The sequence below is a fragment of the Manis javanica genome, chromosome 16, assembly GCF_040802235.1.
Source record: "Manis javanica isolate MJ-LG chromosome 16, MJ_LKY, whole genome shotgun sequence".
NCBI classification, from domain to species: Eukaryota; Metazoa; Chordata; class Mammalia; order Pholidota; family Manidae; genus Manis; species Manis javanica.
In genome coordinates, this window is record NC_133171.1 from 13,005,594 (window position 1) to 13,023,695 (window position 18,102).

At 42.0% G+C, this 18,102-nt stretch overlaps 1 protein-coding gene and 1 pseudogene across 1 annotated transcript in view; both read right to left on the reverse strand.

Moving 5' to 3' along the window:
• The window catches only part of GMDS (GDP-mannose 4,6-dehydratase), a 703,979-nt gene that overhangs the window by 669,172 nt on the left and 16,705 nt on the right, over window positions 1–18,102 (reverse strand). The gene's annotated exons all lie outside the window — the stretch shown is intronic.
• On the reverse strand, window positions 6,694–14,297 carry LOC140846901 (cytochrome c oxidase subunit 7C, mitochondrial pseudogene; annotated as a pseudogene).

Genomic DNA, 18,102 nt, shown 5'->3' on the forward strand with positions numbered 1-18,102 from the left:
GCAGCAAACCTCTGTGGATTCCCTGAGGAAGGAGATGGCCCGGATGCAGGAGGAGGCAGCACGAGAGCGCTGGCAGCAAGGTGCCATTAGAGACAAAACAGCAGCACTGCCAGGTGTTCTGAAGGAGGAAGAGGCCATCAAGGAAAAGGACAAACTCCTGAGGGAAGCACAGGCAGAGGTGGCACGAGAACATCAGCTGCGAAGCATTGAGCTGAAGGTAAGAGACCTTCTGAAGACTGAGGTAGCATTGCTGCAAGACACAGTAGAAAAGGTAAAGATTGTAGCAGAGGAGGCACTCGGGAGAGAGGAGAGAAAGGTGCCATCAGCCCCAGAAATGGAGGAGCTGGGGAAGGATGAAGGGGTGGTGCTGGAGGCACTGGTGCCTCCTGTATTGAAAGCACGCCCAGTGGTTGTAAAGAAAATAAAAATCCAGCAGCTGAAAGTTGCCCAAGGAGAGGAGCAGCCCCCTCCCCAGGTCGTGGAGCTCTCTATGGTCCGCCCCTGTACTCAGGCTTAGCTGCTAGATTTGGGCTCCCGGTTTAGGTAGAAGCCCTCAGAGTCAATATCAGCTTGGCTCCTGCGTCTGTGGGACTTAGGGGTGGATGGAATTGTTCTGTCGGGAGCAGAGATGGGAGAGGTGGCTTCCCTGACAGTGCAGCCTGCCTTGAGGCAGCGATTGCAAAATGCACATCGGACCCCAGGGAGTCACTCCCTCCTCGATTGGCTTATGGCTGCACTTTGTGCTGTGTGGCCCAATCCAGGTGATCTACCATCATCTCCTGTTAGAAGGCAGACGTATGCTGAGCTCAAACAGGTGCTACAAGAGCTAGGCATAAGAAATGCCATCTACAGTCCAGAGAATGATAACTCAGATAAAGAGATTTTCACTACTGGGATGAGAAATACTGAAGTTCAAACGGCTCCTACATCCCTCTTTGGGTCTCTAGTGGCCATTCTTTCCCCTCACTTAAGGCAGCCCATAAGCGAGGTGACATGTACAGTAGAAGACTTAGGAGAGGCAGAAGCAACGAGAATCCGGAAAGAAATAAGACCTCACAAGAAGAATTTACAGGGCCCTATGAAGGATACAAGGACCCAGATGTGGGTTGATTTAATATGGGCAGGAGCAGATGGAAGGAAACTAGATGGGAAGTCAAATAGGATCTTACTGGAGCTATGGCAACAACTGAAACCAGAGCAGCAGTTCCCGCCATTAAGGCCAAAGAGGCAGAGGTCAGAGACAGAGCCATGAGTCTGGCCTGTGTGTTTGCAAGACTTCCTGCTGGAGATCAAACCAACCTCACTTGAGCCCACACAGGAAGGTGACTGGGGAACACGGTTTGACTGAGGGGAAGGTCAAGGTATCTGCCCTTAGGGACCAGGGGGGAACCAGAGGCCACATGTTGAAATAGCTATCCATTGGTCCCCAGTGAATATACAACGTGTCCTGGCTCTGGTGGACACAGGCTGAATGTTCACTGATTCATGGTAACCTTAAGCGGTTCCCCAGTACCCCCACTATCATAGATGGATATGGGGGGAAGGCTATCAGGGTGAAAAAAGCCCAAATCCCTTTGGGAATAGGATGTCTACCCCCAAAAGAGTATACTGTGTATATATCACCTATTCCTGAGTATATTTTGGGGATTGATATCCTGCAGGGTCTATGGTTGCAGACCACCGCAGGTGAGTTCAGACTGAGAGTATGTGTGGTGAAGGCAGTTCTGAGGGGCCATGCTAGGCACCCACCCATAGCTTTGCCTGTGCCTCGGCAGGTGACTAATACCAAACAACACAAACTGCCTGGAGGGCATAAAGAGATTGGAGAAACTCTCCAGGAGCCAGAAAAGGTGTGTATTATAAAGCCCACCCATAGTCCCTTCCATTCCCCAGTGTGGCCTGTAAAAAAGCCAGATGGCTCCTGGCGTATGACTGTGGATTACAGAGAACTGAATAAAGTCATACCCTCTATGCATGCTTCTGTCCCCTCTATTGCAGGCCTGATGGATACCCTCAGCCAGGAAGTAGGAACATACCATTATGTGGGTAGATCTTGCTAATGCCTTCTTTTCTATTGACATTGAATAGGAAAGTCAGGAACAGTTTTCCTTCATGTAGGAAGGACGGCAATGGACGGCAATGGACTTTCCCCATCCTCCCACAGGGATACCTCCACAGCCCCACCATCTGTCATGGACTTGTAGCCCAGGACTTTACTACATGGGAAAAACCACCAACGGTGCGGCTGCACCATTATATTGATGATGTCATGCTCACGTTCGATTCTCTTTCAGATCTAGAAGGTGCAGCACCTAGACTGATGCAACATTTACAGGAGAAAGGATGGGCTGTGAACAGCACCAAGGTTCAGAGACCTGGTTTGTCTGTTAAATTCTGGGGGTCATCTGGTCGGGTAAGGCCAAAATTATACCAGAAGCAGTTATAAACAAAGTCTAGGCCTTTCCTACCCCAATTGTAACATTGATACAGGAATTTCTGGGTCTTCTAGGCTACTGGATAGTGTTTATACTGCACTTGGCACAAATTCTGAAGCCCTTATACCGGTTGGCATGAAAGGGCGTCAGGTGGGACTGGGATGAGACATGTGCATCTGCCTTTACTATAGCAAAATGGGCAGTCAAGGCCGTGCAGGCCCTGAGTGTGATAGACCCATCAAGGCCCTGTGAGCTGGATGTTCATGTCACTGAAGATGGTTATGGCTGGGGTCTCTGGCAGCAGCTTGAACGAACTCGCCAACCCTTTGGATTCTGGTCACAACTCTGGAAGGGGACAGAGGTATGACACACTTTGACAGAAAAACAACTGGCTGCTGTGTATCACCTTGCTGGCTACAGAACCCGTCACTGGAATGGCCCCGATAAAGGTAATTACCACCTATCCCATCTTGGGGTGGGTATGAGACTGGACCCAAAAGCCAAGGAGTGGTGTGGCACAAACACACACACTAGCCAAGTGGGGTGCTTACCTACAGCAGCATAGTGCTCTCTCTAGGAGCCCCTTGAGTGAAGAACTCCAATACTTGTTGAGGCCAGTAACATATACCAGTGGAAAGCAGGAAGAATTTGCTTTTGAACCATTAGTAGCAGAGAGTCCCTATCGGAAGGGAAGACCCCCTATACCCAAAGGTGCATGGTATACAGATGGCTCCAGCCATGGGCAGCCCCCAAAATGGAGGGCCATAGCTTTCCATCCTAAGACTGAGACAACATGGATGGAAGATGGTGAGGGGAAGAGCAGCCAATGGGCAGAGTTGCGTGCTGTGTGGCTTGTGATCAGCCAGGAGCCCTCCCCTATAGTTGTCTGCACTGATAGCTGGGCTGTCTATTGGGGCTTGACCCTGTGGCTACCAACCTGGTACCATGCCAACTGGCTGGTTGGTCACCAACCCCTTTGGGGGCAAGAATGATTGCAAGACTTATGGGCCTGTGGTCAGACCAAAATAATTACAATATACCATGTAACAGGTCATTTGCCACTGGCATCCACAGGAAATGATGAGGCAGATAAATTGGCCCAGATACACTGGTTAGAAGGAAAGCCTGCCTCTGATGTAGCCCAATGGCTACATCAGCGTTTGTTGCATGCAGAGCAAAAGACAATGTGGGCTGTAGCCATTGGTAGGGCTTGCCTTTGACCTTCGAAGAAGTTAGTAGAGCCCAGCAGGAGTGTGTTGTGTGATCCAAAAGAGACTTACACTGAGTTCCACAACAACATGGAACAATAGCTAAGGGGCCTATACCCCTTGTCAGGTGGCAGATAGACTACATTTGGCCTCTACCTGAGTCAGAAGGATATCGGTATACACAATGACTTATGTGGACACAGCTACTGGACTTCTGGTTGCTTTTCCTACCCCCTGTGCAGAACAGCAGGCAACTAAAAGAGGCCTGGAGAGTCTCTTTGCTGCTTATGGCCAACCACAGGTGACTGAGAGTGATTAGGGCACCCATTTTACTGGACATACCTGCAAGAATGGGTACGACAGCTGGGAATCAAGTGGAAGTTTCATGTGCCATACAGTCCTCCCACAGCAAGATTGATAGAGAGGCACAATGGCTTGTTAAAATCCAGACTAAAGTCAGATACCAGTAGTCTGTGGGGATGGTCAGTCCGCTTACAGACCATGCTACAGTGTTTGAATGAGACCCCGAAAGGGAGCACTGAGCCCTGTAGACATGTTAACACATAAGGCTGCCTCCCTTATACAACTGTAAATACAAACCAAGGAAGAATCACTGAAGCCGAGGTTTGCCAGCACCAACTGCACTGAACCCCGGGGACTCCATTGAGTGGACGTGGCCTTGGACCTTTTGACACATGGACCAACAATGGCTGGCTCTCCTGGCACCTTGGGGACAAGGCCTGGAAGCTGGCCTCCTGTGTATTCCTGGAATAACAGCAGAGTGGCTGCCAAAGGTCACAGTAGTATATCCTGAATGGCCAGAAGGTAAGAGCATCTTACCAAGGAGTTTTGTTTTATCATTAAGGCCAGTGCATGCAGCTCCAGTAGCACTACATATGGACCCTTCAGTAACTCCCACGGGGAAAGGAGTAAAAGTGTGGTTTACTAGACCTGGAAGGGACCCCCTTCCTCCTACAGTCCTATCACAGGACCACTCTCTTGCATGCAAACTACCTGATGGACGAGATTTGCCTATGTTGGTGGCATTAAAACATGTGTCTTATCTCCCCTAAAGTCTTTGTGTATTGGGAACTTCCTCTGGCTTGAGGATTATTATAATATTTGTATCAAAATCTTGCTGTATTTTAATTTTTATTATCTCTAAGTTGTTGTTATCCTCTGTTGCTATTGTGGAATCTGGTTACAGTGCTCCAGCTTTCTCGCACAGGGACCACTGCAGAAGATTGAAGTGTGTAGATTGTAAGGCGAGAATCCTGGAGGGGTGGAGTGTGGGGAAGTTGGGGTTCCTATGGCCAGGATCCTCACTGAACTTAAACCACCTGATGATGTAACTGGCCTGTTGCTGAGCTGCCACTTCCACACCTGTAGGCAATAAGCTATTATTGCGCTATACAGAGAGCTCGGCCCAGTGCTCTGCGCAGAGGCAGACACGCTAGTGCTCGACCTACCGCCGGAGAACAAGCCGGGTAATAAACCCTTTCACCCCAAGAATGTTTTGCTGTCGATTCCTTTGGTCACAGTGAATCCATAGTGAACTTGCCCAGGGCTAAAACCCATTGGCAAGACAGTCACCATAGGCCAGGAATTTTGTATTTGCATTCTGGGAATCACCAAATGAATATGTTTTTAAATAAAAATATTAATTGGTGGCTCCCAAATGCAGTCAATAGACAATGCCATTTCATGACCCATTTTTTAACCCATTCCTTGACAAAATGAGAGAAATGGACAAAATTTATAATTTGGTGATTATTCTTTATCCTGACAGTACATTCTTCTCACATTTTAATGTATAAAATGTCTTTTTTTAATTAAAAGACTATTAGTAAGTAGGAACTTGCTATTCTCAAGGTTCTTTCAAAATAAATCTTGGTCACCACATATCATTCTCAAGTTTTGACTATGAAATATAAAAATCTGGGAATTACTTGGATATTCAGGACTCTTATTCATTCCCTAGAACCAAAAGAGGTACAGCAAGAGCATCTTATCATCACTTCCCAGCACCACTCTGAGACATCAAACCATAGCACTCCTTTAATTCTCAGCACTTGTGGCCAGCAAATTTCTGTACACCACCCTAATCAAATCATGAAAATCTTGCTGCTGTGTCCACCCACATGTACTTCTGTGTTCTTCAGGGGAATTCAAAACCTGGTTTAATCTCCCTAGCCAAGCCCTCACCCACCGTCATATACTATCATATTCCACCCTGGAGTCACTGAGATAGCTCACTGGCAAGTCTACAAACCATCCCACAGCCAAGAAAATTAGAAAAAAAATTTATTAAGACTGCTGTGTAGATATGAGGAAGTTCCGAGGCTTCACAACCAGGACCACTGCACCAAATGAGGCGCAGAAGGGCTCTCCAAGGACAGTGCAGCTGCAGGCAGAGACACCCCCTGCACTAGAAACACCCCCGGAAGACCTGGATTCTCTCATCCTACTGAGGCCTCTCGGAGCCTGTGACCTTCCCTGCTTCATCGTCTTTCCCACAGCCGCACTCTACTTCCCTGGCTCCACTCTGACTTAAAAGAGGTCGTTTCCTTTCTATCAGGAAAAACAAAAACCTTTACTGACCTGGATGCCCTAGAAAGGTAGGTAACTGTCTACTTCTCAGCCAAACCTTACAAAGTGTAACCTACCCTGCAGCCCCCACTTTGTCCTGCGGTAACTCTGTAATCTTACTGCTGTCCCCTGCTCAGCTCAAAGGCAGCCAAATGACTTCCAGTTACCAAAATCAAAAAGCCCTTTTTCAGTTCTAATTCCTCCTGACCTCCCCTGAAGCCCTCCTATTCAAAATTCAGTCCTGCAGCTCCATGCCAGTCTATATACCCAAGTGAATGGAAAACAAGTGTCCAAAGAGATACCCGTATATGAATCGTCCACTGCAGCATTATTCACATAAGACAAAAAGTGAAAACAATCCAAGTGTCCTAGAACAGCTGAGTGGAGCAGCACAACATGTTCTATCCACTCAATGGAATATTCTTCAGCCATATAGGAATGAAATTCTGATACATATGCTATTAGTCTGGACTCTGTTTTCTCTCTCCCTCACTAGCATTTCCCCCTCTTCCCATCCTGAAACAAACATTTTCTCTACCTCAACCTCATTCCTTCTGTCTCCACACTCTCCCATTTGGAGATATCATCTGTAGCTATAAAAATTCACTCTACACAAGAGACAAACACAGCAAAGGTTGGCAGACTTTTCTCAGTAAAGAGCCAGACAGTAAACAGTTTAGGCTTTGCAAGCTGCAGCCTCTGTTGTGGCTATTCAACTCTATGTGAAAGCAGCTATAGACAGTAAAGAAACAGACGTTCTATAAAACCTAGTTTACAAAAACAGGCAGCAAGTGGACTTGGCCCATGGGCTACAGTTTATCCAGCCTTGCTCTTTAGTGTGATATACTGCACTCCTACATTCCCAGTGCTTTTTTAATGCAGTAAATATTTCACCAGGATTTTTATAAAGGAGATATTAACTGCAAGTATCATTCAAGGTACTGTGTTAGAAACTCGGCAGTGAAATACAGTCCTTGTCCATGACTAATTGAAGGTCATTGGCACTAACCAGAAACACTTCTCCTGGTCCCCCAGTCCAACAATCCAATCAGCAGCCAAATCTTTTGATTTTGTTCTCACACTCACTCTTCCTGTCGCCCTCCTAGCTACTGCATGCTGGACTCATATTCAGTGACCAGTATTTCCTGAGTGAAGGAGTAACTATCACTGTAGTTGAGATTCTTATCTTCTCACACCTGTAAAAAGGAAATAACTGGTCCTTCTTCCCCTAGCTACCCTTTAAACTGTTGTCTACCATCTCCTCTCCCAATTAATATCCTAAAATGGTAACTGCTGTCACACTACTTCTCTGTTCAAAAGCTTTTGATGTCGTCTTACTACTTAATGAATGAAGTTGAAACCCCAGGGTCTAAATTACAAGGCTCACCATAATCTGGTCCATCCAATCTTAGTAGCCTATCCTCTACTATTTTCACATGATCTCTACATTTCAGTCAATTAATCTGACCAACATCCCTGGAACAAGTCTTATGCCTTCCTCTCCACTCGTTTAGTCATGCACCTGCCCAGAAAAGTCTATCATCTCAAAGTCCTGCCCTCTTGTACAGTTCAGAAGCAACTCCTCCATGAGATTTTCCTTTATTTCCTCAACCACAGTCTACCCTGTCTTACAGCTATTTCTGGAGGAGTTCTCCTTATATTAATTCTCTATTGCTGCAAAGCAACATCACTACAAACTCAGCAGCTTAAAATGCCACACATTTATTAGTTCACATTTGTTATTGGTCCAGAGCCTGGCACACTTAGCTGGGTCCTCTGCAAGGCTACAAGCCAGGTGTTGGTCTCACCCAAAGTCTGAGTGGATCTATGGGGCCCCATCATGTGTTAGCAAACCAATTATTGTGGCTCTAGGACCGAAGGCGTTAGTTTCTTGCTAGCTGTCATCCAGGGACTGCCCTCATATCCTAGATATCACCCACAGTTCCTGCCAACATGGCTACTTGCTTCCTCAACTTCAACAAAGAAGTCTCTTTTTTTTTGATTCATGACATAAGTTTATTTACAGACACATCTAGTATTTTGAACTCAAGAGTTTGATCCATTTTCAAAGAGACTGAACCTCTTAAAATGCTTCCCTGCATATCTGCTTCATGAATTAAATAAAATATCCTTATTTCTTAAGCAGTTGGTGTCTTACTATAAAGAAAGGTGCAGCAAATCCAGACCCAAGTTACAGAGTCATCATAATTAGTAACTGCCACTTGTTTTCCACCAAAAACAGCAAATTCTTCCCTGGGCCCTCCTCATAGTGTCTCCTAGGGACCACGAGGTTGTGAACCTCCGGATGCTCTGTCCCAGCATAGCGCTGTTGGAAGTTCTGCGAAAGGTGCAGAGACCAAAGGTGGAAGAAATGGCAGCACCACACTAAGTCCTCTGATTTTCACGACCTTGTTCCTTGAAGTGCCAGGAGAAGTCTTTTTATACATAACAATAATGATGGTGATGACAGAACATACAGGCATAAATTCCACACACACCCTCACTAATTGTGTTAGCTCTCTGACCAGTGGCTATTAAAGTACCTATCGTAGAGCTGTGTTGAATAAATATTTGCTGAAATGATACATTGCTACTCCTCATTAGATCAAGTTCCCTAAAAACAGGGACATCTTGTATTCTCTGTAATACCAAAGGAAGGAATATATTACTGACAGGAGGCACTCAAAAATATTTGTTGGATAATTTAAAATGAGCAAAGAACTCCAAGATGATGGAATGAATAATGAATGGCTAGTACACAAAGGAAGGGTACAATGTGAGGATAAATGTGTATCAGCAATAAGAAATCAGAGAATTCTAAGTGAAAAGTATGACAAACACACTATCTCTGCATTAGTTTTTTAATACTGCTGTTAACAATTACCATAAATGTGGTGGCTCAACACACATTTATTACTTACAATTCAGTAGGTCAGAAGTCTGAACTGGATCCCACACAGTTAAAATCCAGGTGTGTTAACAAAGCTCAGTTACTTTCTGAAGGCTCTGGAGAGGATCCACTCCTTTGCTTTTCCCAGCTTCCAGAGGATACCCCCATTCTTTGGCTTGTCACCTCTTCCTCCATCTTCAAATCCAGCAATGAATGGCCAGTTGAGTCTTTCTTACAATGCCATCTTTCTGTTTCTGACTCCCTCCTCACCATTTATGGACCTCTGAGATTATATTAGACACAGGATAATCTCCCCATCTCAAGATCCTTAATTTAACCACATCTGCTAAGTCCCTTTTGCCATGAGATGTAACATATTCACAGGTTCCAGGGGTTAATATATGAACTGAACATCTAGGGGTAGAACGTCATTCTGCCTATCATAGTCTGTTTATGTAACAGTAAAGAAAAATACCAGCCTAGAGTAAAACACGGGTGATGGGAATTAGAAGAGAATTAAAATTAAAGCTAGTAGACTGGTGATCCCTAAGACAGGGCAAATATTATGGGTGACAATCACTAACCCCAAAACACGGGCAAGTCATCTGCTCACTCTGGTCTTGGTTATCACATGTCTAAGATGAAGGTAATACCTGCCTGCTTGACTCATAGGATACTATTAAGAACAGTGGAAACAATTTTTTAAATGCTTTTAAAACCACACGTCAATATACAAATATAGGAGTGAAGCAAAGTTACACATCAGCAGTTTGAAACTGTAAACCACAGGACTCCATTCCAAACGCCCTCTGATCCTGTTGAACAGAGTCACGTGAGGACTCACTTCCCTAAAATAAAGCAGTCTTTGAGTACAAAAATCAGACAGTTTAATAAATATTCACTTGCTAGAAAGTTGTCTGATGATAACATCAAAATTCGTAAAAATCTAAACAAGACTTTAACAAAACCTGAGAAGACCTAAGGTTTCTTACCTTGAGGGCAGGGCCTTTGATCACATGGTAGGCACTAGATATACATTCTCATAAGTGATAGAAGCAATTTCAAAATAAAGCTGACAGAGTTTAAACTAGGTATGATTTTAAAATGAAGCAAGAGAAAATCAATGCAAGTAAGTTTACATTCACTCAGTGAATAAATCATAGAGGAGTGATGGCCTGTACTCACATAGGGACCCAATGAGGAAGAGAAGGTTCTAAGTTAATTGAGTGAGAGTCATCCAGACGAGTTCACAGTCAAGAGAAGTATGGATGTGAGCTCTTCTCCAGGACTTAAAAGAAGTTCTTATGAATGGAGATTCTTCAGGCCAACTGAAGAAGCCCCATTTAATCTATCAGATTAAATTTACTCAATGTTTCATCAGAGCCAATCCTACTATACTATCCACTCCCATACCTACAGCAAAGTATAAAATGCACCCCCCACCAAAGACAGTGCCCATTCATCCACTCTACAATAAGCACCTAAATCCAGGTCTTATCATTTTGTTCTTCAATTGAAAATATAAATGAAAATGGGGATCCAAAATAAAGTTCAAGTTCCCCATAGAGATGTAGTGAAAAATAGGGGAAAACTCTATGTTGTCAAACTGGTGCATTTCAGTTAACACAGTAAACAGTACTGAGGAGCAATTCTCCATGGGTTTCACCTGTTTCTACATGTCTTATGAGCAGATTCACTGGCAGTTTTCATTCAGTAACATCTTTCCAAGGGTATTTGTAAAGAAGACAGTCTTTTAGCATGGAGATGGCAGCTCTCTGTCTGGAGCAGAGGGCAGACTTGTCTGCCATCCAGAATAATAAAGTTACTGCCTGCCTCCCACGCAAAGTTTGGGCAGGTTTGCTAGCAGCCTCCTCATAAAAGATTAGGGTTCCCTAACCTGATGGTTCTCCTTAACTGTGATGCATACACACAGCATTTGCAACATCCACCTAAACCTCCCACCGTTTTGCACCCACATGCCTTGGGGAGCAAGAGGACCTGATGCAAACAGGACTGCTGTAAACATGAAGCTCAGCCTGCCTACTGAGCAGAGCAAGTCCTGCGTCCCTGACCCAGGAATGCTGTATCTTATGTTACTAAGGAATTCATTTTGACATTAAAGTCACCCGGGAACTGCAGGCAACTCCCCCCTGCAAGCCTGCAAGCAAGATGAAACTCAGGCCTCTCCTAATTCCCACTCTATTTCTCCTTGAGTCGGTTCACTATGATACAAACTTATGCTACCCCTGCAGGTCTCCTGTAATCAACATTACATTTTGAGAGATTATACTTTAAGCTAGAATAAATACACTTATGTCTATCAACATTGGGTCAACAAAAAATATTATGGCTTACACATATCTGTAAAATTCCAATTTATCAGGAATAAAGATGGCGGCGTGATAGGTGAGATAGCATCCACCTAAAACTGCATGTAATATGAAAATATAATTAATACAACTAATCCTGAGAGAGCAACAGGAAAGAGTATTGCGCCAGACTGCATACACCTGGACAAAACAGCAGACCTCACAGAACAGGGTAATGTAACAAAGCTGTGGCCCAGCGGGATCCAAGCCCTTCCCCCACCTCAGCTCAACAGCCGGGAGGAGGAGAAACAGAGCGAGGAGGAAGTGGAGGCCTGGGACTGCTGAATACCTAGCTCCAGAGATCTGCCCTGGGAGCACAAACCTACATTTCATGGTGCTTTCCTGATACTCTTGTGATGATGGGGTTGGAAAACTAAGGCAGACTTCCTGGAGAGACTGATATTCCAGCCACTTGTGGAAAGCAGGGATCCATATCAGGGTGCTCTGGGACAAAAGCTTATAACCATCTGCTCGACCTACTGATTCAGGCAGTGGAAGCAGGCATAGCAGCTGAGAAGCAGGAAACAGCTATTCCATCCCCCCCAGGAACCATTACCACTCCTCTGCGACCCCTGACATTGTTTCAGGGGCTGAGCAGCTCCAGGAGTAGAGCTTCTGGACACTAGAGGGCACCATATACAAATATGCAATGCCAAAGAAACCTGGTCCAGAGTAAAATTAAAGTAACTCCTGAGAAAGATGGCATGGACCTCATGACTCTTCCTGAAAGGGACTTCAAAATAAAAATCATTAACATACTAATGGCGGTACGGAAAGATATTCAAGAACCAGGAATTAATTCTGGATGGAGATCCAATCATTGAAGAGCACAATGGAGGGTATTAAAAGCAGACTGGACATGGTGGAGACGATAAATGAAATAGAAACTAGAGAAGAGGAATACAAAGAAGCTGAGGTAGAGAGACAAAAAAAGCCTCTCTAAGAATTGAAGAATATTGAGAGAACTGTGTGACCAATCCAAACGGAACAACATTTGTATTATAGCAGTACCAGAAGAAGAAGAAGAGAGAGAAAGGGATAGAAAGTATCTTTGAGGAGGTAATTGCTGAAAACTTCCCCAATCTGGGAAAGGAGATAGTCTCTCAGGCCATGGAGGTGCACACATCTCCCAACACAAGGGACCCAAGGAAAACAACACCAAGACATATAATAATTAAAATGGCAAAGATCAAGGATAAGGAGAGACTATTAAAAGCAGCTGGAGAGAAAAATAAGATCACATACAAAGGAAAGCCAATCAGGTTAACATCACACTTCTCAGCAGAAACCTTACAGGCCAGAAGGGAGTGGCATGATGTATTTAATGCAATGAAGCAGAAGGGCCTGGAACCAAGATTACTTTATCCAGCAAGACTATCATTTAAATTTGAAGGAGAGATTAAACAATTTCCTGATAAGCAAAAGCTGAGAGAATTTACCTGCCACAAACCATCTCTACAGTCTATTTTGGAGGGACTGCTACAGATGGAAGTGTTCCTAAGGTTTAATAGCTGTCACCAGAGGTAATAAAACCACAGTAAAGAAAATAGAACAGCTAATTACTAAGCAAATGTAAAATTAAACTAACCATCCCCAAAGTCAATCAAGGGATAGACAAAGAGTACAGAATATGATACTTAATATACAAAGAATGGAGGAGGAAGAAATAGGAGAAGAAAAAGGAAAGAACCTTTAGATTGTGTTTGTAATAGCATATTAAATGAATTAAGTTGGACTCTTAGAAAGTAAAGAAGTTAACCTTGAACCTTTGGTAACCACAAATCTAAAGTCTGCAATGTCAATAAGTACATACCTATCGATAATCACCCTAAATGTAAATGGACTGAATGCACCAATCAAAAGACATAGAATCACTGAATGGATAAAAAACAAGACCCATATATATGCTGCCTACAAGAGACTCACTTTAAACCCAAAGACATACACAGACTAAAAGTGAAGGGATGGAAAAAGATATTTCATGCAACTAATAGAGAGAAAAAAACCAGGAGTTGTAGTAATTGTATCAGACAAAACAGACTTCAAAACAAAGAAAATCACAAAGAGACAAAAAGCATATTACATAATGATGAAGGAGTCAATACAACAAGAAGATACAACGATTACAAATATCTATTCGCCCAACACAGGAGCAGCTACATATGTGAAACAAATACTAAGTGAATTAAAAGGGGAAACAGAATGCAATGCATTCATTCTAGGAGACTTCAACACTCCACTCACTCTGAAGGACAGATTAAACAGACAAAATAAGTAAGGACACAGAGGCACTGAACAACACATAAGAACAGATGGACCTAACAGATATCTACAGAACTCTACACCCAAAAGCAGCAGAATAGACATTCTTCTTAAGTGCACATGGAACATTTTCAAGAACAGATCATATACTAAGCCACAAAAAGAGCCTCAGGAAATTCAGAAAGACTGAAATTATACCAACCAGCTTCTCAGACCACAAGGTATGAATCTAGAAATAAATTATGCAAAGAAAATGAAAAATCCCACAAACACATGCAGGCTTCACAACATGCTCCTAAATAACCAATGGATCAATGACCAAATACAGAGATCAAGCAATATACATGGAGACAAATGACAACAATAATTCAACACCACAAAATCTGTGGGACGCAGCAAAGGCCATGCTAAGAAGAAAGTATATTGTAATACAGGCCTATGTCAGGAAAGAAGAACAATCCCATATAAGCAGTATAAACTCACAATTAATGAAACTAGAAAAAGAAGAACAAATGAGGCCGAAAATGAGTAGAAGGAGGGACATAATAAAGATGAGAGCAGAAATAAATAAAATTGAGAAGAATAAAACAATAGAAAGAATCAATGAAAGCAAGAGCTGGTTCTTCAAGAAAATAAACAAATTAGGTAAACCTCTAGCCAGACTTATCAAGAAAAAAAGAAAGTCTACACACATAAATAGAATCAGAAATGAGAAAGGAAAAATCACTAACGACACCACAGAAATACAAAGAATTATTAGAGAATATATGCTAACAAACTGGATAACCGAGAAGAAATGAACAACTTTCTAGAAAAATACAACCTTCCAAGGCTGAACAAGGAAGAAACAGAAAATCTGAAGAGACCAAATACCAGCAATGAAGTCAAACTGGTAATCAAAAAGCTACCTAAGAACAAAACTCCTGGACCAGATAGCTTCACTGCTGAATTTTATCAAACATTTAGTGAAGACCTAATACCCATCCTCCTTAAAGTTTTCCAAAGAGTAGAAGAAGAGTGAATACTTCTAAACTCATTCTATGAGGCCAGCATCACTCTACTACCAAAACCAGTCAAAGACACCACAAAAAAAGAAAATTACAGACCAATATCCCTGATGAAGATAGATGCAAAAATACTCAACCAAATATTAGCAAACTGAATTAAAAAATATATCAAAAAGATGAACCATCGTGATCTAGTAGGACTTATTCCAGTTATGCAAGGATGGTACAACATTTGAAAATCCATCAACATCATCCACCACATCAACAAAAAGAAAGACAAAAACCACATGATCATCTCCATAGATACCGAAAAACCATTTGACAAAATTCAACATCCATTCATGATAAAAACTCTCAACAAAATGGGCATAGAGGGCAAGTACCTCAACATAATAAAGGCCATATATGACACACCCATAGCCAACATCATACTTAATAGTGAGAAGCTGAAAGCTTTTATTTTAAGATTGGGAACAAGACAAGGATGCCCACTCTCCCCACTTCTATTCAACATAGTACTGGAGATCCTAGCCACAGCAATCAGACAACACAAAGAAATAAAAGGCATCCAGATTGGCAAGGAAGAAGTAAAGCTGTCCCTGTTTGCAGATAACATGATACTGTACATAAAAAACATAAAAATTCCACTCCAAAACTACTACATCTAATATCTGAATTCAGCAAAGTTGCAGGATACAAAATTAATACACAGAAATCTGTGGCATTCCTATATACTAACAATGAACTAGCAGAGAGAGAAATCAGGAAAACAATTCCATTAACAAATGCATCAAAAAGAATAGAATACCTAGGAATAAACTTAACCAAGAAAGTGAAAGACCTATACCCTGAAAACTACAAGACTCTCTTAAGAGAAGTTAAAGAAGATAGCAATAAATGGAAACACATCCCGGGCTCATGGATACGAAGAATTAATATTGTCAAAATGGCCATCTTCCCTAAAGCAATGTATAGATTCAATGCGATTCCTATCAAAATACCAACAGCATTCTTCAACAAACAAGAGAAAATTGTTCTAAAATTCATATGGAACCACAAAAGACCTCGAATAGCCAAAGCAATTCTGAGAAGAAAGAATTAAAGTGCAGGGAATTATGCTCCCTGTCTTCAAGCTCTACTACACAGCCACAGTAATCAAGACAATTTGGTACTGGCACAAGAACAGACCCACAGACCAATAGAACAAACTAGAGAGCCCAGATATAAACCTAAGCATATATGGTCAGTTAATATCTGATAAAGGAGCCATAGATATAGAATGGGGAAATGAAAGCCTCTTCAACAGCTTGTGTTGGCAAAACTGGACAGCTACATTTAAGAGAATAAAACTGGATTATTATCTAAACCCATACACCAAAGAAAACTCAAAATGGAACAAAGATCTGATTGTAAATCATGAAACCATAAAACTCTTAGATAAAAATATAGGCAAACTTCTCCTGAATATAAGCATGAGCAACTTCTTCTCCTCGAGCAAGGTAAACAAAAGCAAAAATGAACTCATGGGACTACATCAAACTAAAAGGTTTCTGTATGGCAAAGGATACCATCAACAGAACAAAAAGTCATCCTACAATATGGGAGAATATTTGTAAATGACATATCTGACAAGGGGTTAACATCCAAAATATATAAAGAACTTACATGCCTCAACACCCAAAAAGCAAATAAGCCAATTAACAAATGGGCAGAGGATATGAAGAGACATTTCTCCAAAGAAGAAATTCAGATGACCAATAGACACATGAAAAGATGCTCCACATCCCCAATCATCTGGGAAATGCAAATTAAAACCACAATGAGATATCACCTCACACCAGTAAGAATGGCCAGCATCAAAAAGACTAAGAACAACAAATGCTGGTGAGGATGCAGAGAAAGGGGAACCCTCCTACACTGCGGAGGGAATGTAAGCTAGTTCAACTGTTGTGAAAAGCAATATGGAGGTTCCTCGAAAAACTAAAAATAGAAATACCATTTGACCCAGGAATCCCACTCCTTGGAATTTACTAAAAGAATACAAGCTCTCCAATTCAAAAGGACAGATGCACCCCTATATTTATTGCAGCACTTTTTACAATAGCCAAGATATGGAAGCAACCTAAGTGTCCATCAGTAGATGAATGGATGAAGAAGATGTGGTACATATACACAGTGGAAGACTATTCGGCCATAAGAAAGAAACAAATCCTACCATTTGCAACAACGTGGATGGCGCTGGAGGACATGCGCAGTGAAATAAGGTAGGTGGAGAAAGACAAATGCCAAATGATTTCCCTCATTTGCGGAGTATAACAATGAAGCAAAACTGAAGGAACAAAATAGCAGCAGACCCAGAGACTCCAAGAAGGGACTAGTGGTTACCAAAGGGGAGCGGTGTGGGAGGGCAGATGGGGAGCGAGAGAGAAGGGGATTGAGGGTATTATGTTTAGTACACATGGTGCGGGGGATCACAGGGAGAACACTGTAGCTCAGAGAAGGCACATAGTGGATCTGTGGCATCTTGCTGCACTGATGGACAAGTGACTGCATTGTGGTATGGGTGTGGACTTGATAATATGGGTAAATGTAGTAACCACATTGTTTATTAATGTGAAACCTTCATAAGAGTCTATATCAATACCTTAATAAAAATACTTTTTTTAATTCTAATTTATCATTTTTAAAGAACCAATGAAAAAATTTAGATTGAAAAAAGGAATACTAAAAAACCAACTACTTTTGTGAAAAACTATAAAAATAGACATAGGAAATCTTGTTACAAATGTTTTTTAAAAGACTGGTAGAGGTGCGTATTAGAGGCATTTTCACTCTATATGAAGGAACTTGTTTGTTTTATGTGACTAAACAATTCATTTCAACATTATAATCAAACCTATTGTTCAAGCATTTATGACCAAACTCTGATAGTACAATTTGAAATGTAATTACTGAATGTAACTACATTCTATAAATACTTAGTAAATATCTTTATTATTTTTCACTTTTGACATTAAAAGAAATTTAATACTAAACTCAGAGAAAGATCCCTTAAAATTCACATGCAGTAAAATTCTTTAAAGGTACAGGATTAACAGTCTGAAAAAGGTAAGGCAAACACCCTTCAGCAAAGTCACTGTGCATTAAATCATCTAACCTCAATTCTGTGTAATTTAGTTCTATGTAACTCAGAACCAAAAAACAACCTGAAAAGCAGTTGTTTCAATAAGTGCATTTATATAAACAATTGAATTAGTACTTATGGAAAGTCACAAAGTTTTATAGGAAAACTGCTTAACTGCCTGCCAAAGACTAGGTATGGCACACAGGTGCCCCATTGCC